We start from the raw sequence: 20,337 nt of genomic DNA on the forward strand, positions 1-20,337 counted from the left end.
AAAATGTTATGCCACGGGAGGGGTTTGAACCTACGACTATCAGCTTGTTAATCTACAACGGTAACCACTACCCTACAAACTTTCGTTCGTGAGAATAGCTAGGAGGAGGTGACCAATGTGAAATGTTGATGCAACTCTCCTCCTACATGTAATGTGCAAAGAATATTTGTTTGTAACAAAGAAAACGAAGGTTGTACGAACCGGCGCAAACATTTAATGGAGAATTGCACATGACGAAAACTTTTCATTCGATATTTGCAGAGGTACCCTTGCATTGAACTAGAGTGGGTAAAGGGGTAAAATTAGTACAGGGAGGTTATTGCAGCATGACACCGCAACAGCGTCGGCCGCTTGCCGGCCCAGTCATGCAACAGGTGCCGGCAAATTGCGTAACAGATAGCCCGTTACACAAACCGCTTGTTTTGTAATGTTTCCACTTTTCACAATTATAGTTACAATTACAACTTAAATAAGCACGTACCTTGCCGCAAGGATGCTGGAAAAGGTGTCCTCTAAAATACAAATATTTCTGGCACTTTATTTTTGACATGTAATCTTTCTTAGACACCGCGAGAGCGTCGGTCACTTACCGGCCTTGTCATGCATCAGGTGCCGCCAAATTGCGTAACAGATAGTCCGTAACAGAAACAGCATCGCGGCGCATAAAGCAAACCGAAAGTGTAAAATTATATTTAAAACTAATAATAATGATGATCACTAACCTTCTGTGTTATAAATGATGTTGAAAATGACCTCCTTCAACACCAATACATTTCCGGCATCTGCGTATGAAATTCCTCTGAACATCCATAAGCTCCTCAGGTGTGATTCTGGCAATTTCTCTTCTTATATTTTCTTTTAAATCCTCTATTGTACGCGGGTTATTCTGATACACTTTGTTTTTTAATGTTCCCCATAAATAATAATCACAAGGAGTAAGATCGGGGCTACGAGAGGGCCACAACTCAGTACTGATAATTCTGTCCTCAAAAATCTCGGCAATAAAATTAAGTGATTCATAAGCAGTGTGAACAGTAGCAGAGTCCTGCTGAAAAAATGACTGCTGGCATTCAATGTCCGTTAATTGTTCAAAAAAAGGTTGTAGTATGTCTCTTCGATACCTTTCACCATTGATAGTACCTTCATAAAAAATAGGCCCTATTATTCTGTGCGCATTCAAACCACACCACACACCAATTTTTGCAGGATGGAGCGGAACTTCATGCACAAGGTCAGGTTTTTCTGCGCTCCAATAGCGATTGTTTTGTGAAATAACTCGGCCATTCAATTCGAACCAAGCTTCGTCTGAAAATATGATTAATTCTGGATTTACTCTGCCAGCAACAATATTATCCAGCATCCAGTTACAGAATCGAACTCTAGTCGCGTGATCGCGCGGTTGCAATTCATGAACCACTGTAATTTTGTAGGGTTTTAATCTAAGTAATTTAGTGGCATTTCGTGCTGAGGATTTTGAAATGCCTGTTTCCTGAGCAAGCCGACGGAGGGATTTTTTTGGAGTATGTTCAAGTCGTTCACCAATTTCGTCTAGCTTTTCTTCCGTAAGAACACGTCGTCTGGAAACACGTTTCTTAGGTTCAAGAGATCCTGTCTCTCGTAATCTTTTAACGAGGTTGTAAACAGTATGTCTGTCCGGAACAGAATTGCCAGGAAATTTTCTTGCGAATCGCCTGACTACTTTTCTGCAAGAGTTCGTTTTCACGTAAGTATCGTACATAAAAACTCTTTGTTCAAGACTATATTTGTTTGGCGGCATAACTAATGAATGAATAACAATTAACACACGATAAAGCACTAGCACTGAACAACACGAGTACTGATAAACGCAAACCGAAGTGAACACGTCTAAACAACTGGTAGCCGACAGCTGTCGCATTCGCGTAGTATCGAGAGGCTTCTCGCGGCTTACCACTACTCCGATAAGCCGCTGACGCTCTTGCGACATCTGAGGAATTTCGCTTCTAGCGTCGGCTCTATAGACACTGGATGGACCAAATTTTGAGGGAAGCACAACAAAAGACTACTCTATGAGGATATGTAATGCTCCTGCCGCAACTTTGAAAAAAAAAAAAATATGGAAATTACGACGTTCAGAAATTTTGCGTAATTACGGGGAAAATAGAACTTTGGGATTTGGCCCCCGTTTCCCCCTGGACTCACAATTGTCGGAATTTACATAAAATGTTGCTTTTTGTTCATTCTTACATTTAGAATTTAAATTTCTTAAAAAGATGCAGTTGTTGAGCAGTTATAGCCTTTTATATTCAGTTTATCCCATAGTAGCAAAAGGGGAAAAGTGCTTATTTCAAATGGCGCTCTCAGAAAGAAAAACGCACACAGTGTATGATCGCTACTTTACTTCAAAAATATTCACACGTTAAAATTAAGTGACACTGTTAAATAATTCGTTTATCTGCGCTTTCGTTTTGCATAATAATGTATACGTAACCTCCCCCCTCGAAAATCTTGGGCACGCCACTGACTCTAGTGTTCAAAAGGATTAATCTTGTGTTATCTGCAAAATAAGAGTCACGGTTTTGTTTATTCGAAGGCAAGACAAGAATGAAAAATTGAATCCTTTATGTTGGATGAGTCATTGCTGTCAGAAGCGATATGGGCAGAAATAAAGTGCCAGAAATATTTGTATTTTAGAGGACACCTTTTCCAGCATCCTTGCGGCAAGGTACGTGCTTATTTAAGTTGTAATTGTAACTATAATTGTGAAAAGTGGAAACATTACAAAACAAGCGGTTTGTGTAACGGGCTATCTGTTACGCAATTTGCCGGCACCTGTTGCATGACTGGGCCGGCAAGCGGCCGACGCTGTTGCGGTGTCATGCTGCAATAACCTCCCTGTATGTCCTGAATTACCACAAATATAAATAGTTATTTCATTAATATTTGTCAATGTCTTTGAAGCAGTACACAATAATCGTTAGAATATCATAGTTCACGATCTTATACGTAAAAATATCCCTTTGAACATGTGCCAATTCATTTATTTGTTTAATTAGTTTTTAGTAAATTCCAGATGTAGAACAAAGTAGCTACTATACACTGCTATTACAAATAATGTTATAATGCTCTTGGTTAATAAAAGAAGAATTAAAAAAAAGAACACGTCGAAGGAGACTCGAACCTGGGACCGCTAGATACCTAGTCGAGAACTCTAAGCACTACACCATGCCTTTACTTTCCGCTGAAACAATATTTTTTTTATATTCAGTCACTCCAATATTGTAAATGTTGTTGGATATTCATGTAGTTGAAATTTTACTTTAATTTTGAATTGCTTTTCTTGTATTAGCAGCTATCTTCGAGAAAAAATTTCGAAGTGATGAAGAAAAACGAGAATATTAGTAGCTGTTGTGAAAATGCGAGATATTTCTTCTAACTTATTATTGTGATTAGACATTATTAATGGAAAATATTTAGAGGCTCCTACATTGCACGACGATGTTCTCTTCCTGTGATACTGCAACAGCTTACTGACGAAAGTCTCGTTTTCAGAACAGTATTATCTATTATTATTTGCTGTTGCGTAAGGAAATGCAAAACAAAGATATTATAAATAGTTATAAAATGCTCATTTCATTTATCATTATAAAACCACAGAAGAATTTTTCCATAAACCTGTATGTTAAGTAGGTTCTAATTTATGTTTGACCATTTATAATTCTATATAATTATCATTCCAATTAATCATAAACATACATATGCCAGTTGATGTTTAATTTCACGAAAATGAGAAAAGCAGGCACTTCTACACATGCTGTGCAGGTAGTTTGAGGATTCGCAGGTTGAAATAAAGCTTACATTATTTATAAACATTCAAATACTTCGAAGCCTCCCCGATGGCGTAGCTGTAACGTCGCTACCTTGTGATCAAGGAGTCCCGGATTCGATACCTAGTGGAGGCACAATGTGGCCACTTTAAACTGTAGGTCGAGAGCCGATTAGCCTTACTGTGCATAAAACGTATTTAATACGCCCTGCAATGTAGAAGCCTCTAGATATTTTCCATTAATAATGTCTAATCACAATAATAACTAATAAGTTAGAAGAAATAACTCGCATTTTCACAGCAGCTACCAATTTTCTCGTTTTTCTTCGTCATTTCGAAATTTTTTCTCGAAGATAGCTGCTAATACAAGAAAAGCAATTCAAAATTAAAGTAAAATTTCAACTACATCAATATCCAACAACATTTACAATATTGGAGTGACTGAATATAAAAAAATATTGTTTCAGCGGAAAGTAAAGGCATGGTGTAGTGCTTAGAGTTCTCGACTGTGGATCTAGCGGTCCCATGTTCGAGTCTCCTTCGACGTGTTCTTTTTTTTTAATTCTTCTTTTATTAAACAAGAGCATTATAACATTATTTGTAATAGCAGTTTAGAGTCGCTACATTGTTCTACATCTGGAATTTACTAAAAACTAATTAAACAAATAAATGAATTGACACATGTTCAAAGGGATATTTTTACGTATAAGATCGTGAATTATGATACTCTAACGATAATTGTGTACTGCTTCAAAGACATTGACAAATATTAATGAAATAACAATTTATATTTGTGGTAATTCAGGACATACTAATTTTACCCCTTTACCCACTCTAGTTCAATGCAAGGGTACCTCTGCAAATATCGAATGAAAAGTTTTCGTCATGTGCAATTCTCCATTAAATGTTTGCGCCGGTTCGAACTACCTTCGTTTTCTTTGTTACAAACAAATATTCTTTGCACATTACATGTAGGAGGAGAGTTGCATCAACATTTCACATTGGTCACCTCCTCCTAGCTATTCTCATGAACGAAAGTTTGTAGGGTAGTGTTTACCGTTGTAGATTAACAACCTGAGATCGTAGGTTCAAACCCCTCCAGTGGCATAACATTTTCTTAGGTTTTAGACATATCCCATTGTGTTCATTGTCCACGCAGTGTGAAACGGAATGATTCTGTTTGGAATTAACGATGGGGGGAGGAAAATTGTTAAATAACAAAACCTTCATTTCAACAAACTGAGAAGTGGAGAAAAATTGGATAATTCTTATAAATATGAAAATTACATTCATATTTTTAGTGGTATAATCAAAGATCTTACGTGGCAGATTTTATCTCGCTCTGAACTCAGCCAAATGGCATTTCGCACAGATCTAATGCATTCTCCAATTCATTTTAAAATATTATTGAATGTTTCATGTCGATATTTTGATCAATGCATCAATTCTTGACGCCGAGACGATATTTTTCTACAAATACCTCATCTCTCCTCTCGTCTCCTATCTCTTCCTTCCTTCTCCTTCTTCTCTCCCCTTCTCCTCTGCTTATATGTCATATCGCCTTCTCTCCTGTTCTCGCCTCTTGTCTCCATCCGATTCTTCTCCACTCCTCTTATCTCCTCTCCTGTCATAGATTTCCGACTTCACTGCACTCTTCTCCTCTTCTTTTCGTTCTTCTCATGTTCTCTCTTTTACTCTACTCTCAACTCCCCTCTTCTGGTCTCCTCCTCCCTCCCAAACCTCCTATTCTCCTCTCCTAATCTCTTTTCCTCCTCTCTTCTCCTCTTTGCTCCATTTTACTCATCTCTCCTCGCATCTTTTCCCTTTCTCCTCATTACTTCTCCTATCCACATCTGTCCTATCTTTTCTTCCCTCCTTTACTCTTCCCCTTTCGCTCTCTCTTTTCTCCTCTCCTTCGTTGTCCCTTTTCGTTTCCTCTCTCCTCTTTTCCTTTGTGTAGACTCATCAGCGATGAAATACTAGAAAATCGATTTTCTTTCTTTCAGAAAGTATTTCTTATTTGCGACAAATGTGATACTAATATTTTTTTAAAATTTATTATACAATAACACTTGGTTTCATTCCTTTCGCGTATTTCATAAATATCTATTGTGCATATGGCAACCCTGAAATTGAGCCTAACTCTACACGCAACCCACCAGCGCCTTACGTAATTTGGGTTGCCTAGTTTAAAATGTCGTTGTCCTAAAACTTTTGAGAGACACTGTACATGAGACCCTCTGAAGTATACTGTACCAGACTCTGCTACATGGCGTGGTCATTCATCTTCTCCTGGACGCGGGACTTGCACACGGTTCCTTTGTGGCGAAATTGTCCTCCAAGGTCGATCGCGACGAAGAATAATTGCGACGATCTGTTGTACTTGCACCTCCTCAGAACTTCGGGCGTTCCTCTCGTCACTAGCGTCGGGTGTACGTGGTCACGCGTCGGTTCGGAATCTCTCTGGTGACGGCTTCGATTCGGCGTCGTTCAGGAAGCGTCGTTCTGGAGTCGTCCTTCAATCTCTCCCTCTGGCTTCGATCGGCGTCGTTCTGGAGTCGTCCTTCAATCTCTCTCTCTGGTGACGAGCTTCGATCGGCGTCGTTCTGAAGACGTCCTTCGGGCTTTGGTTGGGACGTCGATCTGAAAGCGTCCTTCGGGCTTTGGGCAGTGGTTGGTTTTGGCGTCGTCTGGCTGGCTTCTGCATCGTTGCGGGCGTCAGGGGGAGCGACGGCCCCCTTCTCTATCTTCTTTAGCCCTCCATCATTATGTAGTCCACGCTTGGCAAAAACAAATCACCGCGTAATCTTCACCAAAATAAGGCGCACACTGGTAACTCTATCTGCAATTCGCTCACGGTACGTAAGGAAACAAAGTTCACGGACACAAAGCAATGATCACGCGAGAGTGTAGCGCGGAGATGCTCTCTCTGTGAAATCCGGGTAAAAACTGTCTCTGGGATGGTAGCACCGCGTATTTAAGAGAGATTCAAATTCGTCCGTTGGGAATGACGCTAAGGTGGCTTCGCTTCCCTTTCTGAGGGGGTGGAAATGACCTCTCTCCATTGTCTTGAAACGCGGTCAAGTGCGCGTCGTCGATCCTTGCAAGCTTGAGCTCCAGCTGGTGTACCTGGCCATCCGTGAACATGGGTTCGACCGCCCGCTGACTTGAAGCCCGGTCTCGACGAAAATATTCCTTTCGTATCTCCGTGTCGGTGCAAATATGTCATGTCCTAAGCCGAAAAGACAGTTCCGCTGTCACTCAAGAAAAACCCGTTCCCAGCTCCCGACGTCTGCCTCGGATACAAGTTTATCCACAAAATAAAATACCTCACACTTTTATATTTGAACATAAAATGAATCAATAAACATAAATAATTTATATCGAACTGCGTTATACATGTCACTAGATACCGTGACACCACTGTCCTATCTTTTGGTCCTCTTCTGCATTTCCAACCAGGCTTACCCTTCAGTGACTAGAATATCTCTTTTAGCGGTTTCAATTTGCTATATTCGTATCTGCACAGACAGACATTCCATGATGATAATGATATTGTCATATAACGTCATAAAGAACGGACCATATCCCGAACATCCAACCCATATTCAATCACAAATGCTGAAAATGTCTATGCACACAGAAAAAGCATTTGCACATGCTCACATCTACATATTCTGTATTGGCACTCGAGAACTGAATGAAAAAAATCACCCAAAAAACTCTTCCTTATAGTATAACATATCTCTGATGATAAAACACAGGTTTTCCAAACTACTCTTCCATACAACTCAGCGCATTCAGAAATATCGCGTGTAGCCTCTCTATTGACATGGTTACCGATCCATGATAACACGGATCTCCAGAATCCACGTGACAAACCTCAGATTTATCACCCTTCACCTGGATGATTTACAGCCTAATTTCATCGCCGAGAACAATGATGCATTGCTGACGTGCATCGCCGCAAACACATCGACACTGACCTTCGCATTAGGTCACACTCATTAGGGGACGCATATTCTTTCCAAACATCAAACTGCGTCGACTACAATATACAGTACTTTGAGAGCAAATTTTAGTCACGTTTGTGTGTACGTTGTTTTTAAGAGAAATACAGCGTGTTCCTTTCAAACCTCCCACATTTCATTTCATCATTGCTAAAAGATTATGAAACATAATGGAATGCAAGTGGTACTGGACGAGAGAGAAAATCAAAGAATTTTATTGCATCACCTTGACGTTCACCGTTCTCTCACTATGCAGCGCCACAATCGCATAAAGCACAATGGCGACTCCGCAGCAGTGCGCACAATCTGTGTTCTGGTATGCAGAGACCAAATCAATCATTACAGTGCAAAGAAATTACCGGAGAAAATATGGAGGTGAAGCACCTGATGGAAAACCATTAGGGCATGGTGTGCGAAGTTTCTGGCCTCATTTGTAACATTACAAGGTGCAAATTGTTCAACAATTGAAGCCACAACGACAGAAATTCGCTATTGAAATGCTGGATCGTATGGATAGGGATCCTCAACTTCTTGGAAACGTGTTATTTCAGACGAGGCCCCATTCCATCTGTCAGGGTTGTGCTTTACGTTCATATTCTCTCCGTTAATTTTCTTGCACGGCAATAATTGATTTAGTCTCTGCATATCAGAATACAGATTGTGCGCGCTGCTGCAGAGTCGCCATTGTGCTTTATGCGATTGTGGCGCTGCATAGTGAGAGAACGGTGAACTTCAAGGTCATCCAATAAAATTCTTTGATTTTCTCTCTCGTCCAGTACCACTTGCATTCCATTATGTTTCATAACCTTTTAGCAATGATGAATTGAAATGTGGGAGGTTTGAACGGAACACGCTGTATATTGTATTCGTTGTGTTCCTGATTGGAACAATAGAAATGAAACATTTATATTGAGGGGAGAAAGTATAGTTTCAAACATAAAGACAAAAAAACACGAAGGACATAAAAGTGAAAATGTATGAAAGACAAAGGTCAATAAAGCACGATGAATAGTGTCAGTGTGCTATTGACTGAATGTTTTGTTTATTTTACTTCGCTTTCTGCCACTTTTGACTAATTTCGATGAGTATGAATGATGATAAGATGTAATAGATAAAGAGACAACCACAAACATACGATGGGCACACACAACACAAGCCCAACGGAGGGTAATACTGAATGAGTCCAGACGCCAGTGCCTCGCTAGTCTGAAAAATGCAGTCTAGTGTGTAGTAGTTGGAGAAGAGATTGACATTTCGTGTGTGTGTGTCGGGGGGGGGGGAGACAGAGAGCGACAGAGAGAGTTAGGTAAAGATAGAGAGCAGAAAGTTGCCGTGGTCTGTTGGTAAGTCGTCTGACTACCACTCGGGGGACTCGGGTTTGATTGATTGATTGATTTGTTGTTTTAAGTCCACTTTAAACACAGTAAGGCTAATCGGGACTGGACGTACAGTTTAAAGTGGGATCCGAACCACTATGTGCCTCCACCCGTTAATCGAACCCGGGACCCCTTGATTACAAGGCAACGACGCTACTACTGGGTTCGATATCCGGGAAGGATGATAGCAGGAGGGAATTTTCCGATGATGTACCTGCATAAGGTAGCTATGGGGTTCACTAAGCCTTTAATAATTGTGTCAAATAAAGTAAATGTGTGTGTGTGTGTGTGTGTGTGGGTGTGTGTGTGTGTGTGTTTGTGTATGTGTGTGTAGGGGAGGGACAGAGAGCGAGAGAGAGAGAGATAGGTAAAGAAAGAGAGGAGAAAGTTGCCGTGGTCTGTTGGTAATTTATCTAACTGCCACTCGGGGGACTCGGGTTTGATACCCGGAAAGGATGATATCAAGAGGGAATTTTCCAATAATGTTCCTGCATAAGGTGGCTCTGGGGTCCACTAAACCTCTAATAAATGGGCCAAATGAAGTAAATGCCAAATCTATTGAAAATCCTAAATATAATGACTTCAAACCATAAATTTCAAACGCAAGATCTTGAAGAGGCGTTGCTTACGCTAAGCAAAAGTTTGAGTCGCGATGAATAGGATCTCTTAGGACATGGGGCGACAACGATAAGATACATGACGGGTTCCCACCAAGTGATTTATGAAAACATATTAACGCCGAGTAAGATTTACGGGGTCTGCTAATCAAAAAGGGGTGGGTAGCACTCCTTCCGCTTTTGATTGGGTACCTTATCTCGTTAACGCCTGTCTGTTTCGAGATTGGAACGTCCCTTATTGAGAAATATCCCCCCCCCTTTCACCTTCGCCCCCCTCCCACTCTCGTCGACGTAACCGATGCGGGCGAAGGATCGTCTTCCCGGATCCAATATCCTGGATTTGAGACCGGCCTAGCCCTTAGCACGCAAGTTGCTCTGACAAGTTACAAAGCGTGGCGATTCTCCAGGCGTCGCTAAGAAAGAAATTGGATCATTTGTATTTCTGTGGAACTGGAGACAGAAATAGAAAGGGTCGTGAGGGCCATGGATCACCGAAAATTCTTCTTTGTATGCTTCGGAACCAAAGCAGAAGCACGGATTCTCAATGCAGCATCCCTGCCCGTTTAAATCATACGCCATGGCGTAGTTTTATCATCGCCTACTGTAATGAAGGGGCCCCGCGTTCGATACTCGGTGGAGGCACATAATTTTTAGGATCCCACTTAAGCTGTAGGGCCACTGCCGATTAGCCTACTCGTGCATAAAGCGGACTTAACACAAAAAACAGAAGTTCAATGCGTTCTCGTTATTTGGGATACTGACATCACAAATAAACGTATGTAAGCAGATATTAAACTCGGGTAACCATATTCGCTAAGAATTCCATTTCGCAAGAAGTTCTGCCATTCGCCACTGAGAGGCGCCACTGGCACCTTTTTGTTTACATACATTTATGTGTGCATATATCTTAATCTAGCAGTTAGTACAGAGTTCGTCGGAATATAAGAAGTGGACTTTCCCGAAGATATTCAAACGTCACTCGAATGACGTACACCCTGGACTAGAGTGTTGCACGCCAACGATATTCTGGCGTTTGGACCCACAGATCTTCTGTGGATCTCGTGTTGTGTCATCCACATGTGTTGAGATTGTTTCCTCGTGCATTTCATCTTATCAGCATTCTTCTCCATCGTAACGATTAGCCAAAAGTGGTAGTAGCAATGCGACGCTAAATAATTTAAGTCAATCAATAAAAAAAAAAGTAAAGTGTTCCCCTGTGCTTAGCACCACGCCATGAAGGCGTATAGGAGTGTGGGAGTAACGCCCACACTTTCTTGATCCGGTCGTGAGTGGGGGTGATGTGATCAGCATCACGCCCCTGACCGCCTTTACCCCCCAGGGTTTCCCCCAGGTACCCATGTTAATGAACGCTGGGTGGGCGCCAGCGCCGCTTCCAACGTTAGAAAAGTTCCCGGATTTGAACCGGCCGGGGATCGAACCCGGGACCTTTAGCATGGTAGTCAGACGCGTTACCGACTGAGCCACCGCGGCCACAAGTCACTCAATAATAGATGCTTTTACAAAAGGCTTTCAGGACATATTCGAGATGAACCTGAAGGAAATATAATTGAACATACAACAATTTTCCCCCGTGTTTAGGAATATCCTAGAATTATTTTGTAACGTTTTGGTACAATTTAATGAGCATTTGAAAACGCCGAATTCATTGAAAATTATAAACATCGCAGTTCCGATCCTAATCTATACAGTAAGCTTGACCTTTATGCACACCCGCCAAGCTGTTCTGTTAGTTGGGTTGCATAACAAACAGGATTCCGTCCCTTAAGCAAACCATTTGTTTCGCCAGGCGCTAAATGAAGATTTCACACAAGTGAATGAAGATTCTTTCATCAGCACCGCGCTTGTATCCCCTTTAGCCTGTGCTTTTATACAGGCATTGTGTACTTATCGATGCCCTTTAGACAATACAAATAAATTAAAAATCACTAACGAACACTACGCTCCGCCTCGATACAACAAAATTCCTATTTGTACGTTATGTTTAGTGATATTACGAGCCAATTAATACTTTCAACTTGCTACGTTTCTCCAGTTTTCAATCTATATGGATTGAACCTTCACTCCCTTAGTGGAGAACAAGGAGACAACCTGTTATGAGATTATTTCTTAACCCTAGCTTACCCTGAGGGGGTAGGGGTCTACCAGACCAACCACCTCTTGTTTAACTATATAACTGCATTTAAATATAAAAAGATTGGTACCTAATTTGAATGTTTTGTGACTTTTAGTAAATGATAAAAAATGTGTGTGATACTCGTGCAAGTAACAGTAAATAATTGAAGAGCTCGGGTGTAAGGCATGGTTCATTAAGAAAAAAGGTTATTAGAAGGTATGCTGTAGATAAATTGTTTTCGTGTTGTGTTTTCCAATTTCATGAGGTTTCACTGAGTCCAATGCAAATTGTATGACATGGGAATTTCACTCGAAAACTGAAGGATGGCACATTTTACTTTGTAACTCAAAAATTACCAAAATATCACTTACAATGTTTTACACCAGAGCCCTTCAATTGGTTTTCTGCACCTATATAAACAACAAAGGAAGCTGTGAGTCAATAACAAAATGGTTTCTTGAATTATAGTTATTAAAAATGGGTGGGCCTCTAACCCACTACCTTCCTCCTCATGTAAGTAAGTTTCTTGAATGTCAAGGGTAAGCTATTGTTAAACCACAACTTACATTTGTAAAAAACTATTTTTATGTACTTTATGTTCTTATACTTTTCTTTTTTTAATAATAATATACATTCGATACATTCGGCGGTATGCCATGTTGCTCAGGTATCTTAAACTAAACCTTGGGCGTTTTTTTTCCGCGAACGTTTACGGATTCCTCTGTTCTTTCTTTTTTTCCTTCATTGTACAGAGCATTCTCTGACATTCGCTACGAGACTCGGCGGCAAGCTGCCCGGCATCAGGGCTTGTCTTTCCCGGTGAACGGGTCGGCGACAGTCGCTAGAGTCAGCTATTAAAATTACAGTTTTTATATTGTGTACTAACCTTGACTACACAAGGTGTTGAAATGATGTCCCTCTGCTGCAACACATTCCTGGCATCTCCGAAGGAAATTGGCATTTACACGTGCAAGTTCGTCTCATGTAATTCTCCAGATTTTTCGTACAATACTCTCTTTTAACTCACGCATGGTGTGCGGATTGTCTTTGTATACTTTATTTCCCCATTTTTATTTCCACTTTTATTCAGAACTGACCCTGTTACTCTAAACTTTTTTACGAGGTTTAATATAAGAGACTGTCGCGGACCCGTACACCGGGAAAGACAAGCGCTGATGCCGGGCCGCTTGCCGCCGAGTCTCGTAGCGAATGTCAGGGAATGCTCTGTATAATCAGAACTGTTCTGGTGAGGCTATAAGAGATTCGGTTAACAGAATGTATATTAATAGTACTAATAATAATGATAATAATGAAACATAATGAAAAGTAAAAATGATATGTTATGAGTATATGGACATGTAGAGACACTGTAGAAGTTAGAATCTGCAAATATAAAAGAAATCACTACAATGATTTACTACATATGAATGGGGATACGAAGGTGCGAACCTCCGCCACCACTCGCCACTCTCACTTCTTAATCCCTCTCACTCGGCTATCATTTATAGTTGGTGCTTCTGCTGAGTGCGGTATTCTTCGTGTCCCTGGAGTGAAGGATATGCTTTGGAGTGGTTAACTAGGCTCTGGGAATCTCCGCTTCTACACCAGTTTAAATAAAAAGATAAGCGAGTAATATAAGTCTCGGTACATAAGATAAAACCGAGATGTTTGAAATTAGAGTTTGAGAATCTAGAGAAGTTTTCGAGAAACATACATAAGTATAATATAGAATGAGATTCATATGATAAATATAAAATATAGAATAATTCAGGGTCCAATTTACTACATATAAGACGGATATGATGAATGATTGTTCTTCAGGTGGTAACTTAGCTGAATGTAGAATTTATTGTTAATACTAGTTTCAAAGACATAGACCAAATGAGATTACCTTTATTTACCCGTCTCGTGACAATACCAAGTTCCGCTGTATCAACAACAAACAACCTTAAGAGGCAATGTTCCACTCAACACTCCGCACCAGCAAGATCACCGCATCAAGGAAAGACAAGAAAGGTACACTAAGTAGATTTATTGTCATACAGTTGATGCTGCACAAAAAAATGACGAATAATTTTTCACTGACACTGCAAATGCTTACATAATTAATTACGTCATAATATTATAATACAATGAATTATACATAAGTGTCAACACGTTTATTTCCTTCGTATCGCTACTGTAACAGCAAGAAACAAACATCCGGGGAAAAAGAGGGGAGAGAAAAATCTAGAGAGGGGAAAATATATTCCAGGTCCTGAGATTAATACCGCCTTCTTCTTCCTCCGCGTTTAGCATTTCAAACGATCGCAAGGGATTGTGGGAACTCGTCTCCGAGGTTGATGGATTGGGCGCAGAACTAAGATCGTAAGTCGTGTCGTGACTGGTCGATTGGCTCTTCCCCTCCCCCTTCCCCGAGAGAGACATCCTTAAAACTTCCGACACATCAAATTTACAGAGCACGTGACCCACATCGTGAAACGGAGAGACGCCGGTTCTGATCTCGTTGTCGGATGACGAGCTTTCTCTCAAAGTGAAAGTGAAGAAGGGCTTTCTCTGCGGTAGTAAAAGTGGATTGGGTGTTCTTCTCGTCGACATCTATGAAGTCACGCTCGGTGAGATCTATGGAGTTGATGCTGTTACTGTGGAATGCAACTTGTAGTTTCTCTTCTAACTTCAGGCCTCTGTTGTGCGCAAATTTATTTTTTTCAGTTTAACTATACAATGATATTACTGTTAATAGGTCAAGAACTTGGAAGGAAACAGGCTTTATTTCCTTCTGAATATTGAAATAATGTTCCCGGACGGATTGACACCTTTACTGCTTACAAATAATGATTTCAAGTTTTAAAATATGTGTCTCCATTATTCTTCTCTCTCCCTATTTTCTCTTCTCTCTCTGTTTCATTTTGTCTTTCCCTCTCTCTCTATACACCTGTCTTATCTGCCCTTTTCTCTCTTTTCTCCTTTCTCTTTCCCCTATCTCTGTCCATCATTCTTTCTTTCTTTCCCTCCCTTTCTCTCTCCCTCCTTCTCTCCTTCTCCATTTCCTTTCTCTGACCGCCTTTCTCTGTGTCTGCTTTTGTCTTCTCCTTTCTCTCTCTCTCTCTCTCTCTCTCTCTCTCTCTCTCTCTCTCTCTCTCTCTCTCTCTCTCTCTCTCTTGTCTGTCTTTCTCTTTCCATCTCTTCTCTCCCTATTTCTGTCCACATTTTTGTCATATTTCTCTCTCTCTCTTCTTTCTCTTCCCCTCTCTCCTGTCCATTTCTCTGTCATATCCGGTTCTTTCCCCCGTTTCTCTTCTCTTACCATTCCTCTCTTCCTCTCTCGGTTTTGCTCTTCCTGCCCTGATGAACCCGGATTGTCAAATTGAAATTCTTGCTTCGATGCAAAGGAATCCGATGATACTTATATCTGATTGTTGTCACTAGAAGGATAACGAAAACGAAAAATGAAGTTGAAGAATAACTGACAAGAGACAAACGAAAGTACATTGTCCATACAGCGTGACTAGTAGATGTGGTTAAAAGTATCATAGATGGTATTGAAACATGCCATGCTCCTAGGAATTATTGGTAGTCTGAATTGTGATGTAGGTCTGAGGATATGAAATAAATTTTGTTTTCGGATTAGACGATGAATCGGAAGAAGTGTCTTCGTATCTGTCTTCCAGACGACAGAATATTTTCAAACTTTGCCTGAGCAGTGAGAAATACTGTATCTAGATTGATTGACTTGGTGTTTTCTGTTCACTTTATGCACAATAACGCTAATCGGGGATTAACCTACAGTTTAAAATGGGATCCGAACCACTATGTGCCTTCACCGAGTATCGAACCCGGGACCCCTTATTTACAAGGCGACGACTCTACCACTGCGCCATCGGGGTGGCCCCGACTGTCTCTGGAGAACCATTTTTTTGTATATTTACATTTACAGCATCAACGTTCCGAAATATAATAAATTAATTTTACTCTTGAAATATCGTATATTTTTCTTTTCATTTTCCTTGTCAGCGCAACCCTACAGACAGCCCTTTGGCTCTCCATGAAACCTCGTTCACGACTAATAAGCCGGAAGGAGAGGAAGACAGAGAGAACACACCAGGTACGTTCTATCTGCATCCAACAGGTTTCGAACGTAAGTAGCAGGGGAAGAAAGCGCTGTGAAGATCGAACTGGACATTTTTCGAATTATACATAAGGTCACCTTTAACCCACGCCGAACCTTTGGCCTTGCAGCAAAGTCGTTTTCGCAAATACCTCCCTTTCGAGAAAGTGCTATGATATTCCAATCAGTGGCGTGCCCAACCATCCCTCTTTGGCTCAGTATTTAAATGGAACAACAGTAACGGCAGAGAAAGATGGCAAAATGAGGACTGGCTACTACAAAAGTCAAAGATCCGATTCCAATTTGTAAAAAATTACACCGGTTTAGAATTCTTTATAAAGCATTCACGTGAATTTTCGTGTCGCCTGTGATGGAAAATTGACTTAGCCGCAGAACTGTTGCGAATATCTGGACAACATGGAGCGCAGACAATACGAAGATTGCTGTTCAGAATGTCGAATATCGTAGCGGTTGGTCCCTCGAAATGTAAGGAATTTTAGAAACAACTTTGCTTACGCAGTTAAAGGTCCTGTGCCACCTTAATGACCATTGTATGTTTAGCGCGATCATATGTTGTAGTACAAGTTTAAAAACCCCAATTTCATCCTCTTGAGATAATAAAAATGCTAGTCGGTTGATAAGACAAAGGGGATTGAAATCGGCAAATCTAGTATTAAATTATTTCACGATGTCTTCCATCTTCTCTGTAGAAGTATTTTGAACCTCTGTTTCTTTCCTTGCTTCTTGTGGCTATGGTTGGTTAGGTTTATGACAAACTGAATTTGACGTTCGGGAAGACCGAATGGGGAGCGGTCTGTGTTTACGTCAATTTCTTCCAGACGTAGGAAACGGAACGTTAAACTTCTTTATTGACCACTTCCATGAAAACCACAAGGAATTCAGACATAAAAGTAGAAGACGATATGTATTACCGTATTTACGGAAGTAGTGGCACTTTTAAATGGATGGCATCGTTTTGTTTTTCTGTGTCTTAAAATCAACACTTAATAACAATGGTGTAAATAAATATATGAATACTTCCCCTTCAAAAAGGGAAAAGTATATATGTTCAAATATAATTGCAAAGCTTTTCAAGTTCATTCTTAGCATATCGCATTATGAATACACAAGTAAAGGAAGGAATTCCAGATAAATACGAGGCGTATCCGGAAAGAAAGGTTATAGCCGGTATAGACCGAAAGGTGATGTTTTAATGCGTACGTTGGAAACACTGGCTTTGCCTTCATCCTTCCGCCTTCGTCTCGCGGCCGTTCATCATTGTTACCTGGAGTCTAGTTCGAGTAACACGTACTGACAATGGCTGTGCCGGTTCAGAATCTCGCAAAATGTGAAGTGCGCTCCGTCATACGTTTTCTCATGCAAAGGCGAGTACCCAGCGGATATCCACAAAGCAACTGTTCCCGTGTATGAAAACATTATGAGTCGCCAACATGTAACGAAGTGGTGCCGTGAATGAAAATGAAGAAGAAAATGAAACACGGAAATGAGTCATACAACTTTACTACTCAAGGATCAGTACAAATTGTGCTTTCCATCTGCCTCTTCGTCTGTCATTTCTGTACTACCATTTTGGCATACCGGACTATAATTATGGGACAGAGGGAGTATTTGACTTTAAATAACTTCTGAAAGTTGATTGGTGAGTCACAAATAATTTATTTTAAAATATAATTGCAATAAAGAAAGCACAGGGTAGATGTATGAAAAATTTTGAAAGATAATTTGCATATTAAGTTACATGTTTCGACAATCAAATTAGATACTTTAAATCTTCGTGGCAAGGTCTACAATCGCATGCAATTAGGTATGATAATCATGTGTTAGTTTTATTGTAAATGTCATATTGAAAACACGGCGCTTTGCGCGCATTGCAACAATCATTTGTTTTTCTACTAGCACGCCAGTAAGACGTTTCCCCAGTCAGGCGAGTGCTCGCGAACAGTGTGGCTGCTCAGACTTTTATACAAAAGCAGCTCCGGTGTGCATTGCTATCTATTCAACATATTTTGTTATTTGTAGTTCTCGTGTCAGTATTCTTCTTCTTCCATTAGCATCACAACCCTTTGTGGGTTTTAGCTTTCTCAGACCAATCTTTCCTCTTCTTTAGCATTTCTTTCCAACTTCTAACTTTGAGAATCTTATCCTAGGTCTTCCAATTGGTCTTCTCCCCGTAGATTTCCATTCTAGTATGCATTTTATAGTTCTCGTGTTATCCATTCTTTGTATGTGGCCTAACCATTTAATTCTTTGACTGTTAATATATCGTATAATGTCTGCACCGTTAATTATTTTTTCTAGTTGCACATTATTTCTTATTCTCCATATATCATGTTCTATCTGTACTGGGCCAAAAATCTTCCTTAAAATTTGTCTTTCAAATAACCAGCAAACGCTTTAGTTTTTATTGCACTCCCATCATTACGACTACTATATTTATTAGACGAAATCAACCAACACTTACTAACCCTAAAAACTATTGGGCATCAATGATATTGTTTCTATCTTTCTGTGTTAGGGTCCAGGTTTCAGCAGCATATGTAACTACTGCTCTTATCATTGTAAGATATATCTTCATTTTTGTATTTCGTTTCAGAAGTTTCGATTTTAACAGGGATACATTTACGTAATAGGCCTTATTACCTATTTTTATTATTTCGTCTATTTCATATTGTATTTTATTATCTTCACTAAGTGTAGATCCGAGGTATGTAAAATTACTAACACATTCAAAGGAGTAATTATTTATTAGTATTGATCTATTTTTATCCATATTTGTTCTATTAATATTCATATATTTAGTTCTATTTTCATTAATTTGGAGTCCTGCTATTGCAGCTTCCTCTACCAGACTTGTAAATGTTTTTGAAATAGCTTTCTTAGTTCTTGCTATAATAGCTACGTCATCAGCGTATGCTGTGACTTGTTTTAGTCTAGTACTGATATCTCCTCTTACATCTATTTTTTTAATTACTGAGTCCAAATCTAAATTAAAAAGTGTTGCTGAAAGAGGATCTCCTTGGGGGAGTCCTGTCATCATATCAAAATAGTCAGATCTTACATTTTCTATTTTCACTGAGGCTCTAGTGTTATGAATTGTCATCTGGATTAATCTTACTACTTTATTTCCTATTCCAATTTCTTGTAACCTTTGTAATATTGTTTATCTGTATACTGAAACGAAGGCTTGTTTGGAGTTAATAAACAAAACATGCAAATATATATCATATTCATAGTATTTCTCGAAAATCAAACGCATCATCAGGATGTTATCTGTAGTACTTCTGCTGTTCCTAAATCCGCTTTGATACTCTCCTATAATATCTTCAGCATAGTCAGTTAGTCTGATGTTAGTTATTGCTGCAGGTATTTTATGTAGGTTGTTTAATAGTGATATACCTCTATAATTTTCACAGACTGTTTTATCCCCTTTTTAAGTATAGGGCATATTAGTGCTATATTCCAATCATTTGGTATTTGTTCTGTATTCGATATATTAATTATAAGTTTATGTATTCTGCGATAAATTTCTTGTCTAGCTGCTTGTATAAGTTTCATATTCATATTGTCAATTCCTGGTGCTTTCATTTTTTTTGAAGTTTTTAATTACTGTCTTTACTTCTTCATATGTTGGTTCATCAACTAATATGTTTTCATTATCGTGTTGATTCATCCAGTTCCAGTAGAGCACTTCTAAATCCTGGTTGTGTTGCTCTCCCTGGAAGTGTTTTTTTTTTCATCTATTCATTATTTCTGCTTGTTCAGTTAGGATTTGACCATCTTTTGATTTTAAGTGTCTACTTCTTGGTTTATACTGGCGTGTTATAAGTTTCTGAGTTCGATAGAATTTTCTATATTCTTATTTGGTGTTTAGTTTTTGTAACATTTCTATTTGTGCTTTTACTGCTTGACGTTTCTTTTTTCTACATATTTTCTTAGCATGTTTCTTCAGATTTTTGTATTTTTTCTATTTGATCTTGTAGCTATATTAAGACATCTATTTCCAGCTTCAGTTTTTTGCTTTAACCACCTTTTTACATTCTTCATCATACCAATCATAATTTTTTTCGTATGCTTGATTAGCTGTACTATCTATGATGTTTCATAAAATATCCCATTCCACTTCAACATCATCCTCCTCTCCTGTTTGGTCAAGTTTCGTTTGTATTTCTTCTCTATATTTTTTTGTATAGAAGTTTTCTTCAATTTTTCTGTGTTCCATTTCTTAGTTTTCTTGTATGTTCCTTCATTAACTATACTATTTCTTTA

Source organism: Lepisma saccharinum, chromosome 4 (assembly GCF_977018435.1).
Source record: "Lepisma saccharinum chromosome 4, izLepSacc3.1, whole genome shotgun sequence".
Lineage (NCBI taxonomy): Eukaryota > Metazoa > Arthropoda > Insecta > Zygentoma > Lepismatidae > Lepisma > Lepisma saccharinum.